Source organism: Danio aesculapii, chromosome 25 (genome assembly GCF_903798145.1).
Source record: "Danio aesculapii chromosome 25, fDanAes4.1, whole genome shotgun sequence".
In the NCBI taxonomy this organism is placed as follows: domain Eukaryota; kingdom Metazoa; phylum Chordata; class Actinopteri; order Cypriniformes; family Danionidae; genus Danio; species Danio aesculapii.
The window spans coordinates 32,151,432-32,169,171 of record NC_079459.1 but is presented as its reverse complement, the minus strand read 5'-3'; positions in this window follow the sequence as shown (position 1 = coordinate 32,169,171).

Here is a 17,740-nt window from a genome sequence, read left to right as displayed (position 1 = left end):
CTAAAGCTCTTATTTCTGACGTCAACAGTAAAGGGCATCTTTCATTCAGGCTTATAAAAGTGTCATGTATAACAACATTTTATAATCGTCTTGCTTTGCTTCAGGACTTAAAGTATGACTTACATTTGTGCGGTTGTGTGATGTGCTTTATCATTCTGATAAATTATTTTAAATTCAATTTGTTAAATAATTATAATCTTTTTTTAAATTACTAAATCTTTGCTAAAAGCTTAATCGAGTTGTTAAATATTGATAAATCTGAAGTGCTTTGATTAGATTGTGGATAAATGCCAGTGACACATTCACTTTATTTGCAAACTTTAGAGTTAAGCTAAAGCTCTTATTCTTGACGTCAACAGTAAAGGGCATCTCTCATTCAGACTACTCCTCCATCCACCCCCGTAATTTAATTTCCTTAATGTGTGTTCTCTGAAAATTGGATACGGTGAATGACTTCCATTTAATCTAAATGGCAAAAGCATTATAGGCGTTTTAAGAGAGTCTCCTCTCAGCGAAAGGGCTGGGATTTGAGGTGCAGGCGGATGGATGCTCTGATGGCGTTTTAATGGTGAATTGCCCTTGGGTAATTTTTTCCCATTGCCATTACAGAGCAGAAAACGCATAAGAGGCTGACATTTTTCATCCCAACGCCCGTTTGTTATTCGTTTATATTCATAACTGCAATTTTTCAGCCTTTCTTATCCCTTGCTGTGGGTGTTGGTGTCATAAAAATGAATGAAATCTGTAGGCCGGCGAGCAGTAAGAAAGCAGATTGCAATAGAGACGTGTAGGTGGGTTGGACAGACAGACAGACAAAATGTCTGGAAATTCTCACATTAATATCTTCAGAAACATCCTACGCAATGACCCAGAGCAACCAGATAAGACCCTGTCAACGGTGCTCTGATTATATGGGTAAATGGGCTACAAAACATCCATGTCCAATTCGGTTTGTGTTCACTCCATGCCAGCTAATGACCTGCGGCGGTGGGACCCTGATGATCTGGGGTTCACTAAAGACGACGAATGGTCTAAAATGAATACAGAAGCCGATTGAAAACCCCCTGCTGATGTCTCATCATTTCAGCCCTGAGGCGAACAAGATGACTGAGTCACTGCTGGAGACAAACACAAAATCTGGTAAGAATAACACATAAACAAAATGTAAACTTTCTAAAAAGTACACTTTTTTTCCTGAACAAAAGTTTAAATAGCTTAAAGGGCACATAGGTTACCCCCTTTTTCATATTTAATATAAGTCTTTTGTGTCCCCAGAATGTGTCTGTAAAGTTTCAGCTCAAAACACCCATCAGATCATTTATTATAGCTGTTCGAAGTGTCTATATTATTGCTGGAAAAAAGGTTTTGCTGTTTTTTAGTACTGGCCCTTTAAGGCTAGTCCTCCCCGCCCACCATTCCCACGTGCTTGTCAGCAATCGGCGCCCTCGGCTGCCTCAGGAAGCAGATCTTACGTAACGTGTGTGAGAAATACTACAGTAAGAACTTTACAATCAGTATTTGATGCATTTTTTTGTGGATTTGCAACGAGTCAAACACAATGTCATTACAAAGTTCACGCACACACACAGCAAGGACACAAACACATAGCGCAGATACATACACACACACAAACGTAGCGCAGACATACACACACACACACACACACACACACACACACACACACACACACACACATAGCTCAGACACGCAGACACACACACACACACACACACACACAGAGAGAGAGAGAGCGTGTTAAGCTTTGCACTCGTTTTGCACGCATATGTGACATGATACTGGTTATCTCCACTGCTGTATAGATATCTCTTATATTAATGTACAAAATAAACCTGATTTAACGTCCACCAACCGCGATTGAAGCGTCTTCCTTTATAATTGTTCTGACACGCGGCTGTGCTGATGAATTGAATCTGAAGTGAATCGCTGTAATTCATTACACACATGCCCTGTTTTAAAACATTATAAACTTATGAAACTCACTCTTGATCACGCTTGATGGTGATTGATGATCCTAGCGAACTGAACACACCTTTTATTCCCGGCTGCTTTGCGCTCGTCCTGTCTTGATTATATAATTAAACACGTTCAAATCAAGACTGAAAACACATCTGTTTAGCTGTGCCTTTACTGAATGAGCACTGTGCTACGTCCGACAGATCGAACTACTATGTTTTTCTCTTCTTTTTAATTCTTTTATAACACATTTTATCAGCTTTTATTTTATTTTTTACCATTTCTATTATTTGTTTTTATTTCTCTTATACTTGTTTCTTTTATCCCTGTTTATGTAAAGCACTTTGAATTGCCACTGTGTATGAAATGTGCTATATAAATAAACTTGCCTTGCCTTGCCTTAGCGGACATGTTAATGCGCGCAGCTGTCAATCAATATTGGTGGGCGGGGGGACCGCTATACTACGTAAAGTTGCGGTCGATCTGAAAACAGCTCCAATTGGTCCACCGTTTTTATGTTGTTAAATTTGAAAAAAAAAGGACTGGGTGTGTTTATTTCTCCCCAATATGACAGTTTATACACTATACTTACACACATTTCTGTCCAAACAGCTTGAAAAGTAGATTTTTCACCATAGGTGCCCTTTAAAGTATGAATGAAAAACTAACCGTATTGATTTTGTTAGCTCACATTGCTAGTTTTGTGGTAAACAATTCATCCGTGCATGTCATTAAGAAAAAAAATAGTTTGCTCTTGTAATCTTTAATTGAAATCTGAAAATGCACTTCCTGTTTGTTTTCAGTTAAATTCTCAGATTCGTGGTCAACTCCTCTCTGCGTCTCAAGTCTGCCGACGTACATGATGAGCTACTGGACAAACTGGTATAAGTGGTAAAGCTGTTTATACGGAGGTAAGGGGTTAGTTGGTAAGTGCGCAAAGGAATGACATCATACCGCCCCATAGCGTACGTTTTAAACACGAAATGCCGCCATATGTACTTCTAGCTATATAATTCATGATCTCCAGAAATGAATATAGGGCTACATTTTCAGAATGAGCCTATGTTGTACAAACCGGTGAGGATTGACAGTAAGGCAACTGTTTTTATGCTAATGCAGAGACAGTGTTTGGCTCTTTAGGTAATGACTGTAATTTATTGTACAGGGTATGGCTTCCCATTGGTGACTTCTGAAAGTTCAGCTTTCAGTTCAAGCTCCAATAGTGCCACGGATGCAATTATCGGAATGGAGACTTTCCTCTTTCCGTCAGGTTGATTGAAGGTCGAGAATTGACTTCTGGAAAGTGGCAACAGGTTGTTTTAAAACCTAACAAGTGCATGTTGATCCCTGATATACGAGTTCAGTCCAATCATTTAGCATGACTAGCAATCAGCAAGTGCCACAATTTGGATGTGACACTCAAACAGCGCTGTTCTTAGATTCTAGATGATTATTAGCATGGGTCACAAACATGGCAAACAAAATCAAAAGGAAAGGGAGAAATTTAGCATTTTTAAAACCATTTTGACTATGTTCATGATAACTGAGCAAAACCCCTCACAAGGTTTTATTAATTTTTATAAAAAATCTGAATTCAGAAACTTAATGGTTTGATGTGCAAATGAACTCAGCCTAGTTTTTACTTAATTTTAATTCAAACATATTGATAGCATTTATTGCCTTTGATATATGTTTTTTAGTTTTATTTTAAATATAATAATATAAAAACATGACTGTGTTGTAATAAGCAATGCTTTATTGGTAATAATTATACCAATAACACTTCATTTTAATTAACAATTCACACTAATAACAATTAAGATATGAACTGTTTATTAGTACTTATAAAGTATGATCTTATTCTACATCCCCAATCCTATTCCAATACCAACTGTAAACACAATTATCACCTTACCATCCATCCACCCACCCACCCACCCATCCATCCACCCACCCACCCATCCATCCATCCACCCACCCACCCATCCATCCATCCATCCATCCATGTCTGTCTGTCTGTCTGTCCGTCCGTCCGTCCGTCCATCCATCCATCCATCCATCCATCCATCCATCCATCCATCCATCCATCCATCCATCCATCCATCCATCCATCCATCCATCCATCCATCTATCTATCTATCTATCTATCTATCTATCTATCTATCTATCTATCTATCTATCTATCTATCTATCTATCTATCTATCTATCTATCTATCTATCTATCTATCTATCTATCTATCTATCTATCTATCTATCTATCTATCTATCTATCTTCAATGCCTCCCAACATCAATTGTAAGTACAATTATCCCCTTAATAACTATTAATTAGCAGTTAATTGAGCCTAAAGTCTTAGTTAATGGGTTACTAATAATGTGAATTGTATATTCAAATAAAGTGTGACTATTATACCTAATAAAATGTACAGATTCCAATTCGGTCACGCTTTATTTTAATGTACAATTCACACCATTAACAAATCATTAACTAAGACTTTTAGCTCAATAAACTACTTATTAACTGCTTATTAATGATTAGTAAGGTAGTAGTTGGGTTTAGCTATTGGGTAAGATTAGGGATGTAAATTAATAAACACTTTATAAGTGCTAATATCTTATTAAAAAACAATAATATATTAACAATATATAATATATTAGTAGTAAATTGTGTGAATTTTTATAAACTCACTAATTAAAATTATCATTACCATTTATAAAATCATATATTTTGTTATATTTTGTGTAGTATGTTTATATGTGTATATATATTTATATATATTATTTTAAAATTATATAATACATGTAAATGGTTTCTTATTTTTTTTCGTTTGATTTTATAGGAGAATTCTGGACATATTTAGCAATGCCTACACAGAATCTGCATAATAATTTGACTTTGTGAGCATTTGTGGTAAGTGTGTGGAAAACAAAATCTGACGAATTTTACAAAAGATTAAAAAAAAGAGTGTTTAACCAGTGTTTTTAGTAAACAAACACACCATGATATGAGCTTTGCAAAGGATGAGCAAATTTAGCAGAAGTCTGTGGGCAGACCTAGAAATGCACAAACAATTTTCAGCAGAGTTTTCCATATGCTGCAGAATAGATATGATGAATCACAGTCCATCCTCCTGCCAAATGACACCAGAATTAAACTCACACCTGCTGAAACCAGAGATCACGACTGCGTCCTGTAATCTCATCTGATCAAATCCACCTTGAGCTTGTTTCTAAACCACCTGTTACGTGAGTCTAAAGATGGCAAAGTCTCGTTCTTCTGTCTGCGTAATTGGGCTCCTGTCTGACAAAAACTGCAAATAATAGACATATTCAAAACTTATTGCTCAAAACACACTTTAATCCAGAACAGAACAGCTTTTCCTGCAGATAACATTTGTAAATTAGCCAAGTAGGTGTTCCTTGGTCCTGGAAATTTTTTTATTAAAATGTCATTAAAAATTGGATGGAAAGGATAGAGAGCATTATCATTTTCCTTTTAATAATCACTGATAAACCTTTAAAGGCAGACCTATATCCATCCATCCATCCATCCATCAGTGAATGTCAGATTCCATCCATCCATCCATCAATTAATGTCAAATCCAATCCATCCATCCATCCATCCATCCATCCATCCATCAATGAATGCCCAATCCATCCATCCATCCATCAATTAATGTCAAATCCAATCCATCCATCCATCCATCCATCCATCAATGAATGTCCCATCCATCCATCCAGCAATGAATGTAAAATTTTATCCATCCATTCATTCATCCATCCATCAATGAATGTCAAATTCCATCCATCCATTCATCAATGAATGTGAAATCCAATCCAATCCATCTATCCATCCATCAATGAATGTCAAATTCCATCTATCCATCCATTAATGAATGTCAAATCCAATCTGTGCATCAATCCATCTATCAGTGAATGTCAAATTCCGTCCATCCATCTGTCCATCCATCAATGAATGTCAAATTTCATCCATCCATCCAACCATCCATCTATCAATGAATATCAAATCCAATCCGTCCATCCATCCATCCATCCATCCATCATCAATGAATGTCAAATCCAATTCATCCATCCATCCATGCATCCATCCATCAATGAATGTTAAATCCAATCCATCCATCAATAAACGTCAAATTCCATCCATCCATCCATCCATCAATGAATGTTAAATCCAATCTGTCCATCCATCCATCCATCCATCCATCCATCCATCCATCAATGAATGTCAAAAACAATCCATCCATCCATCCATCCATCCATCCATCCATCCATCAATAAACGTCAAATTCCATCCATCCATCAATGAATGTCAAATCCAATCCATCCATCCATCCATCCATCCATCCATCAATAAACGTCAAATTCCATCCATCCATCAATGAATGTCAAATCCAATCCATCCATCCATCCGTCCATTCATCAATGAATGTCAAATGCATCCCAACCATCCATCCATCTATCTATGAATGTCAAATCCAATCAATCCATCCATCAATGAATGTCAAATTCCACCCATCCACCCATCCATCCATTAATAAATGTCAAATTCCATCCATCCATCCATCCATCCAAAGTTTGTATTGTGTCTCTCCTTTCTGCTGGTTTGATTTGAGCTTATAACACATTTTCATAATCCCTATGGTCAAATAAATGGGGAAAAACTTTCAGAACCAATGCTGCACGGTGACAAAATGGGTGGGATTAATGCACTCTATTGGCTGATGAGAATGCATGAGTTTAATTGCTGCAATCTGATTGGCTGATCCAAGAAAAAAACAAGAACGTTGATCAAGGAACACGTTGTTGGCTAAATTGAGTTGAATTGAAACTCTGCTTCATTATTTCTTACAAAGCTAGTCCCTTTTAAAACCCCTCCATCATTTTTGCTGACCTTTTAAAAAGTGAACGTCTCTCTGCTTCAACATGTTTAAGGAGTGTGAAATCATGTTTTTATTTTAGTTCAGCAGTTCACTCAGAAACTAAACTCTAAATCAACTCTGATCAATATCAATAATAGAGTGAGTATAACGCTGAACAAAACCTTAAAACAACCTGACCAAACACACACACAATGAGCTCTTCAGGACAAACGGGGGGAATAAAAAACACAGTTTGCTACCTCACTGACTCTTACAAATGAGAAAATGTCAAAAACACAACAGCAGTCATTTCACAACGCACTATTTCATTTGACATCTTCACTGCGAAACCATCCACGACGTGTGAGTTTTGATATTTACTTTGAAAAGGTCATTTCAGTTCTTGAGAGTTGTTGAATCTTTGAAATCCTATTTGACGACTTCATTCATCGCTTGATGCTTTCCCCCGGACTACAAATAAATAAACCGCACAGTTACAAAGAGTTTCATCCAGAAGTGCTCATGAAAAAAACGGCTACATAGATCCTCCAAATGTGTCCTGCGGTAATTCAGTGTCCATTGATGTCCAGTTAGTTCTGAAATCTGGAGTTTCTGTTTCTCAGTTTGTTTCAGACTCCACCCGTTTTGAGGTTCTTGGTTTGTCGAGGGGTTGTGCTTTTTGAGATTTTGGGGCAAACGGGCCTCTGTGACATGTAGGTCCATGTGGCAGAGGCATGTACTACGTTTCCCATAATGCACTTCCTTGCTGTAGGACCAGCAGTCTGTCCTTACATTCGTTCAGTCTCTGTTAAAAAAAAAAGAGCATAAGGAATTAAATAGAATAATGGAGCAAAACAATGGTTAGGTTATTCATCATTGGTTTATTTTTTATTTAAGATTTTTAATAGTTCTTCTTTTTTTTTTTTTCAAAACAACCCCTTTCCTAACAATTTAACCCATTACAGATGAGGAAATCAATAATAAAAAAGATAATATTCATTCAATCATTCATTTTCTTTTCAGCTTAGTCCCTTTTTTGAAAAGGGTTCGCCACAGCAGAATGAACCGCCAACTTATCCAGCATATGTTTTACACAGCGGATGCCCTTCCAGCCACAACCCAACACTCATTCACACATATACACTACGGCCAGTTTAGTTTATTCAATTCACCTATAGCACATGTGTTTGTCCTGGGGTTGATACTGGAGCACCTGCAGAAAACCCATGCCAACATGGGAAGAACATGCAAACTCCACACAGAAATGCCAACTGGTCCAGTCGGGACTCGAACCAGTGACCTTCTTGCTGTGAGGCAGCAGAGCGAACCACTGAGCCTCCGTGTTGCCCTTTTATAACATTTGAATTTTTATAATAAAAAATAACATGCAATTAAATGCATATTACATAGAATAAATAGTAATAATAATAAACAATAATAAACAAATATAATTAACGGTTCTTCTTTTTTTACTTTTTAATCTCTGGTTCATCTGTGGCAGATAATGGTGTGAAAATGCGTCTTCCTGCCCTCCTGTCTGCTCTGTGGCAGGATCACCCATCTGACAGATAATTATCCCACTCTGTTGCACTGCGTTTCAGGATTAATTGGGCAAGACCTGGACAAGCCACCTGAATGCAGGCTGTCTTCATTTCATTATTTAACAACTCAACACGAACACGCACAGATGCACATATCTTAGTCTTACACAATCAGACGTTACACTATCATAACAATAACTGTCCATTTAGAGAGAAAGAAGCCATTTAATTGACATCCAAACTGTTTTACTGCTTCATAGGATTTCTAGAGGTTAAAAATGGACTAGATGTAGAACTAAACAGGTGTTTGATAAAAACCCAATCTAGACACACTGGAAATACCTGCCTCAGCCTACATGTTTGTCAAATACATTGCCCCTAGTACATTTCATTGCACGTTTCAGATAATAAATCCACTAGAGGGCGATGTCTAATTTTTTCTCAATCTGAAATGTGTTACTTGGGGTGCATTTGTTATATGTTTTATACATATTTGAAAAAAAAACAGATTTTTGAGCCTAAAATGACTGATAAACAACAATTCTTTTATTGTTTTGCTGTGAAAAATACACAAATTTAAACATTAATACAATAAACATTTTTGACCTTGAGAAGCATTGATCTCTGTAATTTATTTAAAGGAAACTAGCGAAACAGAGAGAAGCTAGAGTTTACCCTTAAAGCCTGCTGTGTCATGTTTGAAAATAAAAGCAATTTTTGGAAGTAAATGCTAAGGCGTTCGTGTTGTTTGACGGCTATTTAAACATGTTGTTGGAATGGATGTAGTGTTCATTTCTTTGTATGTGTGTGTGCACACACTTGTGTGTTTGTGTGTATAAGAGAGAGAAAGAGCGAGAGAGAAAGAAGGCTACACTTACAACAACAGATGCATATACAGTTGAAGTCAGAATTATTAGCCCCCCTGAATTATTAGCCCTCCTGTTTATTTTTTCTCTTCAATTTCGGTTTAACTTAAGACTTAAGTTTTTTTCAACACAAATGTTTTATCAACATAATAGTTTAATAACTCATCTCTAATAACTGATTTATTTTATCTTTGCCATGATGACAGTAAATAATATTTGACTAGATATTTTTCAAGACACTTCTATACAGCTTAACGTGACATTTAAAGGCTTAACGAGGTTAATTAGGTTTACTAGGCAGGTTAGGGTAATTAGGTAAGTTATTGTATAATGATGGTTTGTTCTGTGTGGACTATCGAAAAAAAATTACTTAAAGAGGCTAATAATTTTGACCTTAAAATGGTTCATAAAAAAATAAAAACTGCTTTTATTCTAGCCAAAATAAAACAAATAAGACTTTCTCCAGAAGAAAAAAATATTACCAGACATGCTGTGAAAATTTCCTTGCTCTGTTAAACATCATTTGGGAAATATTTAAAAAAGAAAAAAAATTCAAAGGGGGCTAATAATTCTGACTTCAACTGTATACAATGTGTACACTGTTAACAATTTTGTAAATAAACAGTATTTAATTGTAATATGAACTGTATTTTACCGTAGGACAATTATGTATGCTAAAGTTGCATTGTGAAAATTACTGTATATTTTACAGTAAAGATATACATGCATTTCTGTTAATACATGTACTGAAAGATAAATGGTGGTGTAAATGTAAATACAGTATTCTCGCTGTAATTGATTTTACAGTAAGTTACTGGCGAACTGCTGCCAGTAAGTTACTATAGATTATACAAGACATTGTTTACAGTGTTGTTTAGCGATTGATACTCATGTGGCCTTCTCTAAAAAAGTCCAAAGTCCCCAGTAATTCGCTCCCTGGTGTCGAGTCCCGTAGAGAAGCTTCAGATGGATTTGTTTTGTGTTTACTTTATGATTAAAATTGTTGAACGTTTGCCGGTTCCCACATCTTTCTTCCTCGAATGAGTTTGAGCTACTTGTTCAGTGGCATTTCATGCATTTCTAATCATCCATCCATCCATCCATGCAAGTTTGTAATGTGTCTCTCTTTTCTGCTGGTTTGTTTAAAGCTTATAAGACATTTTCAAAATCTCTATGGGACAATAAGCGGGAAAAACTACTTTCAGAAGTAGATGCATGTGACAAAGTGGGCAGGATTAATGCACTCTATTGGCTGATGTGAATGCATGAGTTTAATTGCTGCAATCTGATTGGCTGATCCAACGTCTTTAAACAAATAAATGTAAAATAAATATGTATTTTAAATAAGCAAAGACCACAAAAATATTACTGGCAAACAAATGTTTTAAAACTTTTTTCAGTTTTTCTTCACTGTTTTGTTCAAAATAACTAAATAAAGTGTTTCTCTTTCATTAGACTCTTAACATTGCCTTATTTTTGAAACAAAGTGCAAACAATTGCTTGTATATAATGAGGGATATTCAGAAAATTTCATATTTTAAGTTTAAGGTATACAGTGGTGGTCAGAATTATTAGAACAGCTGTATTCTTACAGCTAAAAATGTTTTAAGTGTTTTTTATATGTTTTTATACTACAGCAAAAGATAACTGAATTAAAACCATTTTTTAGCTGGTGAAAAAACTACTGTTCTAATCATTTTGGCCACCCCTGTATATTTTTAAACTCCAAAATAATTCATATCAATAGGTTTTAATGTGCTGACTATATAGGCTTTATTTAATCAGTCTGATGATAAAAGTAACAAGTTTTGTCTTTCAAATTGGCATTAACTAATACTGAAAGTCCTATATAACTCAAATATTAATTTCACCACTGTAGCTAGCTACCTGGATATTTATTGCCTCTCTGAAACGACTCGGCCAGTGCATGACCTCTGTCTCAGGGCAGGCACTGCTGGGGGTCTGTCTGGAGGATTTGCCTCCTCTTCTCAACTGTTTTGCAGCTTGGTGTTCTCTTTTTTGTGTGCTGTTTAATGTGCTTGTGTAGACTTGTGGTGTTGGCACAGTACCGAATAGACTTTCTACAAACATTGCAGTCTGCAATATTTTCATTTACTGCAGTAAAATAACTCCAAACAGCGCTCCTCTTTCTTTCCGTCATCTCAGAACAGCCAAAAGTGCTTGCGCTTTGGCGCTGCTGAGTCACGTGATGAAAGGACAACTAATAACAGCAGAGCAAGAAAGAGCAACCGTGCATACAAGATATAAAAGGAGCGAGGTATTAAGAGACACGTGCGCTCTTTTATGAAACAGGAGCAATGTACTTTAATGTAAATTAGATGAAATTTAAATAAAAGTATTGATCTCAGAAGGCTACTATCGATCCGATATCAAAACCAATGTTGGTATCGATACTATCGATATTAGGATCGATTCGCCCACCCCTACCGGAAACTGTCTACTTCTCTGTTTATTCATCTGATTTTACGGTCTGTTTCTTTTGATCGCCCCCTGTCATTTAAAAGAATATCTCGTCGGCGCCAATAGCCTAGTGGTTAGTGCGTCGACAAATAGCACCCAGGTGCTTGCGGCGACCTGAGTTCGATTCCCGGCTCGAGGTCCTTTGCCGATCCTTCCCCTTTCTCTGCTCCCTATGCTTTCCTGTCTGTAAATCTCCACTGTCCGATCAATAAAGGTGAAAACCCCTATAATAATAATAATTTTAAAAAAAAGAACATCTCAATGGCGAACACGTCAAGTTTCGTGAGGTGTGCGATGCGGCGCCAGCCTTAAGATGTTTGTTTGTTTGTTTTTCTGTAGTTCAATGGTGCATCTAACCCGTCTTTAGTACTGTTCAATCTGAATACATTTCAAGAGTTCACACTTAGCTGATGATTGATTATAAAGCTTGTTTGGTGTGCTGTCCCGGGAGAGAGCCCTGAGCTCATAAGATCCTCGAGCCCTGGGCTCCCTCCTGTTGCAGGGTGAGAGGGGAGTTTGAGCTCAGGTAGATCCTGATGACTACTCCTCCTGCTTAATGTAGCTAGGTGTCAGATATGGATGCTGAGAAGGTGTACTCGGAGCTTGGCTAAAATATTTAGGATTAATTGTTTAGGGGGCTTGTTTTTGAACTGTGGGAGGAAACCGGAGGATTGGGGAAAACCCAGGCGAGCACGGGAAGAACGAGCAAAACTCTGCACAGAAATGTCACCTGGTTTGGAAAGGAATTTAACCAGGGGCATTCTTGCTGTGAGGCAACACCGCTTATCACTGGCCACCATGTCGCCCGTTTGAAAAGAGGGAAAGTAGGGTTGGGTGGGGGTTTCTGCAAGACGAAGATATTGAGATGGGAAAAGTCTGGTTATTTATAGTGTGTTAAGGATCGTCTGATAGGATAATTAGTCATGAGATATAGTTGGAACAGCTGTGAACAATCATAAGCACGTGATCCTCTCGAAATTTGTTTATAAATAAACTTCACTTTGTGCATTTCTCTTTATGCGTATGCGTGTTTTTGATATTGTGATATAGGGCTTAAATTTGTAGGAATAAAAATTATTATATGCGTTTGTTTATATTGAAAAACATGTCCTTCACCAAAGAAGGTCCATACTGACTCCAGAGGCAGATACTGATAAGATCAGGGCCTGGTGTGTGGACTTTGGGGGTTTTACGATGAGGTCACATGTTGATTGGTCAGTTTGAATGTCTCAGCATTTGGGTTTTAGTCACATGGTCAAGAAAGATACAAAATAGGTGGTAAACTCTGCTCTGCCTCTTTTCCCGGCTTGTCTTTTCCTAGTCTGCTTTCCTGCTCTGCTCCTCTCCTCCTCTGGAGTCTATCTTCTCTGACTCTACTGCAATCAGGCTAACTTCTGGGCCTGCTCTCTTTGTCTCTCTCTCCCTCCCCCTGTCTCTCCTTCTACCTCTGGTAACTTTAATTTTACGTTTAATCTGGGTACAATTTATATCATATGCTTTATCATTTCATATTTGATCATTTTATACAGTTATTTTGTAATTAATTCAGTTGTAACCATAGAGAATTATTGTCATTAAATCATCTCATTATGAAGTATTTGTGAATTACTTTTGATTTAACATCAACACTTAACTGTTCCATATTGCATTACAATACAATAACAAAATATCAGCGCTCTCCCACATTTATAGCTATTAATACTGCCCTTATGTCCATTTTTGGTACAAGATTGCAGAAGAATGGTTTGACTAGAAATGTACAGTTTTTTACCATCAATACTGATAACTTTTTAGTCATTCGGCAGAACTACAGTTCAAACCGCTGTGGTTTAAAACCCATTCCTACAAATTTAATACTTAAAGGTCTTAAAAAGTCTTAAATTTGACATTAGGATATCTGCAGAAACCCTGAATATAGAAACCCCACTGCCTAATAGAGGTTTTGGAAGGGTTATTTTCTGAGCAACACTAACAGATTGCAGAAGTATAAATGGACGGCTACTAAAAGGCATGCACCGTGGGTTACAGCCACTACTCGACACACGTGGCTGAGGCACGTATTTTAAATGAGCCTGTTAAAAAATCCATAAATGCAATGCATAAATGCAGTTTTTAATGCAATATGCACTGAAGCTTTGTCCAAGATTCCTTCTCTGAAGAAAAAGGATGAAGGGGACGGCAGAAATGTCACACTATATGTGGCCTGTGTTTGCAAGGGCTTTCGGAGCACATGCACTCAGGAGTGGACATGACAAGTGCAGGTTTCACTGCGTGCTCTTACAGAAATCTGCCCACAGAACAAGGGAAAGAGACAGCGAGTTGGCAGAGCTTCTCTAATAATACACCATGTGCTGCCTCTGAATCCAGGCCACGTCTCTGGTGTGAAACAGACATATGCACCCCTGACCAGAGCGGAGCAGAGAGCATGCTGGGAGATCAGTCCCAGAGCAGCAGGAGGCCGAGAGCTTAGCCAGAGCTAACATTAGCACAACATTAACCTACAACCTAACATCTCCATACAGACGCAACATTCCTGTCTCTTCAGAATAGTGTGTGTATAAGAGTGATAAGGCTGTGCGTCCACTGAAGTGTTTCATCTCGAGCTGATTGTTTGTTGTCTGTTGTGGTCAATGGTAGTGATGCGTTTTTTGAGCGCCTGCAGATTAGCAAGTCGCACCCATGATTGTCACTTTTGAGCTAGCTGTCCAATCACAGTGGAGGAGGGGCGGGACAATATCATCTGTCAACAAATAATCTGCTAAAGACTTTCAACTTGTAATGGTACAACAGGGATAATCTGTTTTTTGTAATATTATTTGTATATATATTTCTGTATTTTCCACATAAACCGAAATTCCAGTCCAACACAAGCTAACTAAATTGTACTGTAGCTACTCCGCTAGCCCAAAAAGCATCATAGTGACTTCAGTGAGTAACTCACATCAAATAGAGACGTTTTCTCTTTTAAACAACATCTGAGAAAAGCAAAGAGAAAATCCCACGTGTGCCATTTAGACATTCAGGAGAGATTTCAGCAATAAAGAACAACCAGAGCAATAAATATCTGACTTTAACAACATCCAAAACCCCATCGGTCTGACAATCGCAGAAGCCATCAGAGCTGTGTTTAGGGGCCGCTGATATATGGCTTTTAATATAATGTGTCCTGTTTATAGTCTTTTAAAACTGATTCCCATGCATGACACGTCAGTCAAAGCAGATCTTGCCCATCAGTTCCTCTCCAGATCACACAATACAGCACACAGCAGTGGTAGTACTAGTGGGGGAACAAAAAAAAGCTGCTTTTTACTGTTCCATAATTCAGTGATTTCCTAATTTAGGGAGCCAGCAGGGGGCCAAGCTTGTTGTCATAGATGAACTAACCCCTGAATTTGGAATTGCTGAATTATGGAAGAATTATGGACGAAAAATGCCTGAAGTTTGTACTTCACTAGACTAAATAAGTTAGTAAACAAGTAAAGGCCAGCTCACATTGTGCGATTTTTATTTTTAAATTTTTTTTTATTTATTTTTATTTTTTTAATTAATTAATTAATTTATTATTTTTATTATTATTATTATTTATTTATTTTTAAATTATCCTGAGCGATTGTAGTATGTCAGACTGTGCGAACATGGCTCCCATGTCACACTGAAAGATCTCAGCCGTCATAATGTCAGACTGAACGACAATGAAGACGATCCAAACACGGAAGAAGACTCCCCCGGAGTTTGACGTCATGCACCCGTGCCACTTTTACTATCCTGCATTCTGAAATGATTCCTCACAGCAAACGTAAACAATCTGTAGCGGCAATTTTGCCCACAGCGTGTCTTAATAATAAAACCAGGAAGTATTGACATTTCTCCGCGGTCATTTGGCGCATGGATTGCGTCATCAAATTCTGAGCTCCTATTGGTTCTTGGATTGATGCTCATTGCGGCTGTTGTCACACTGCAGGAAAGTGTCTGAAATCTTCTGACACTGACAGAACTTCATCTGAGGGAAAATCTGATCACAACAGGCATCAAGCGGCTGTGAGCATGTCAAACCTGCAATCAAAGATCACAGATATGATTTCAGGAATCCCAAATTTGTCTCATATGACAAAATTGTGGCTAAAATCTCACAGTGTGTTTAGCAATTAACCACACGGAGCAAGAAAAATAACTCCATGTTTCCAGATCTTGGTGGAAAAAACAGCAAACAAGATCAAGTCATTTATAACAACAGAATAAAATTCGGCCTTCAGAAGTTTAATTTGTTTTACAATGATGTGAACTAAACTGAACTTCAACAGTGACTTTATACTAAACTGAACTGAAGCAGTTCATATTTGCTAGAACTACACTAACATTCTCCACTACTCTCCTGCCTGCCTGAATTGCTGGAATGTTCTACAATACTATGGCTTTTACTGTTTGTTTGTTTGTTTTTCTCCATCTATGTGAAGATGGGAAGTAACAAAGTACAAATACTTCGTTACTTAAGTAGATTTTTCTGGTATCAGTAGTTTACTCCACTATTAATTTTTAAACTTTTAATATTTACTCCTTACATTTTTAAATCGGGCTCGTTACTTTCATTTTCATGTGTTTGATGACACAATCTATATTATTTCTTGTCATTGCGCAATTTGAACACATTCTGATTCAGTCCATATATTTCTCGTCATTGCGCACTGGCTTTTTTTACCTCTGAACACGCACTGTAAGTAGGCTTGTTTATTAAGTCTACCATGGTGACGGCAAGAATGGCGAATGTGACAGAGGGAATCAGCAGTGTAAATATACCGGGTAATTAGATGCATTTTGCTGGATCGGATCACAAGTAAACAAGAAAGACATTCCTGTTCAAATCTAGCATTTAAATGGTAATCAAAATCTTTTGTCCACACAATCATGTGCTTTTTTTTTGTCAACATTTGTACAGTTAGTATTAAAGCAATTAAATACTTTATGAATACATTATGTATTAGGATTTATGTCCTTTATTTCTATTGAGTTCATATTTCCTAGTACAGAATTTACACTGTTTTATAGTTTGAATTTTACAGTATACACTGTAGTCTTCATTTAAATGTTAGATTAATATTTTAGAATATCAAAAGTATCGTAGAACAGTGTTGCTTGGCTAATTTGCTGCTGAAAAAATTAGAAATGTAAGTTACTTTGTAGATGTATACATGATGTGCGGTGTAGTTACCACAGTGAAACTAAAACAGGTAGTAGTAATAAATACGTTTTACTGGAAAGTAATATTAAAATCACTTGAAGCCTAAAGACGAAGCCCAAATAAGTGTATAGGGCAACACCGCAGGCGATGTGCCTGTCAGGTTTAGTGTTGTAAATAAATTGATCAAAAACAGCAAATAAAAAACACATTAAGCCCCTGACGATCAGTTATTACAGTTCCAACCATACAGTTTTATTGTTTTCTTTTGGCCAACGCTAAATGATATAGTGAACTGACTCACGGGTGTGTCTGTTCTAAAGCGTTTAGTGTATATATTGCATATCTAGTTGTCCACTTAGTTTGGACATTTGCTAATTAATGATTGGTTATTTTCTGATAAAATGTAAACCATTATGCACACTTTGTAGAATAAGCAGCTATTGAACACATTTAAATAATACTAATAATAATTTATAATATTATCAATTAATTAATCATCATGATAATACCTTTTTACTGATAACGTAACTAATAACGGTTTACTGGCTTGAAAATAATTATCATATTTTTTAATCTAATGTTATATAGGTCTATAAAAAAAGGCACATTTTTATTAGCTTATATTTGATATTGCCGAGTGATATGTTAAATGATGAACATTGTGAAAATTACAATAAATAATTGTAAATTGTGTCACATTCACAGCAATCCAGCAGTTGCAGATCACTGAAGAACTATAAATCTGTCATGGAACTGGACTTCAAATCCCATCATGAACCTCACACACACACCAGTTTCAGTTCTCTCCCTGATTGCACACAT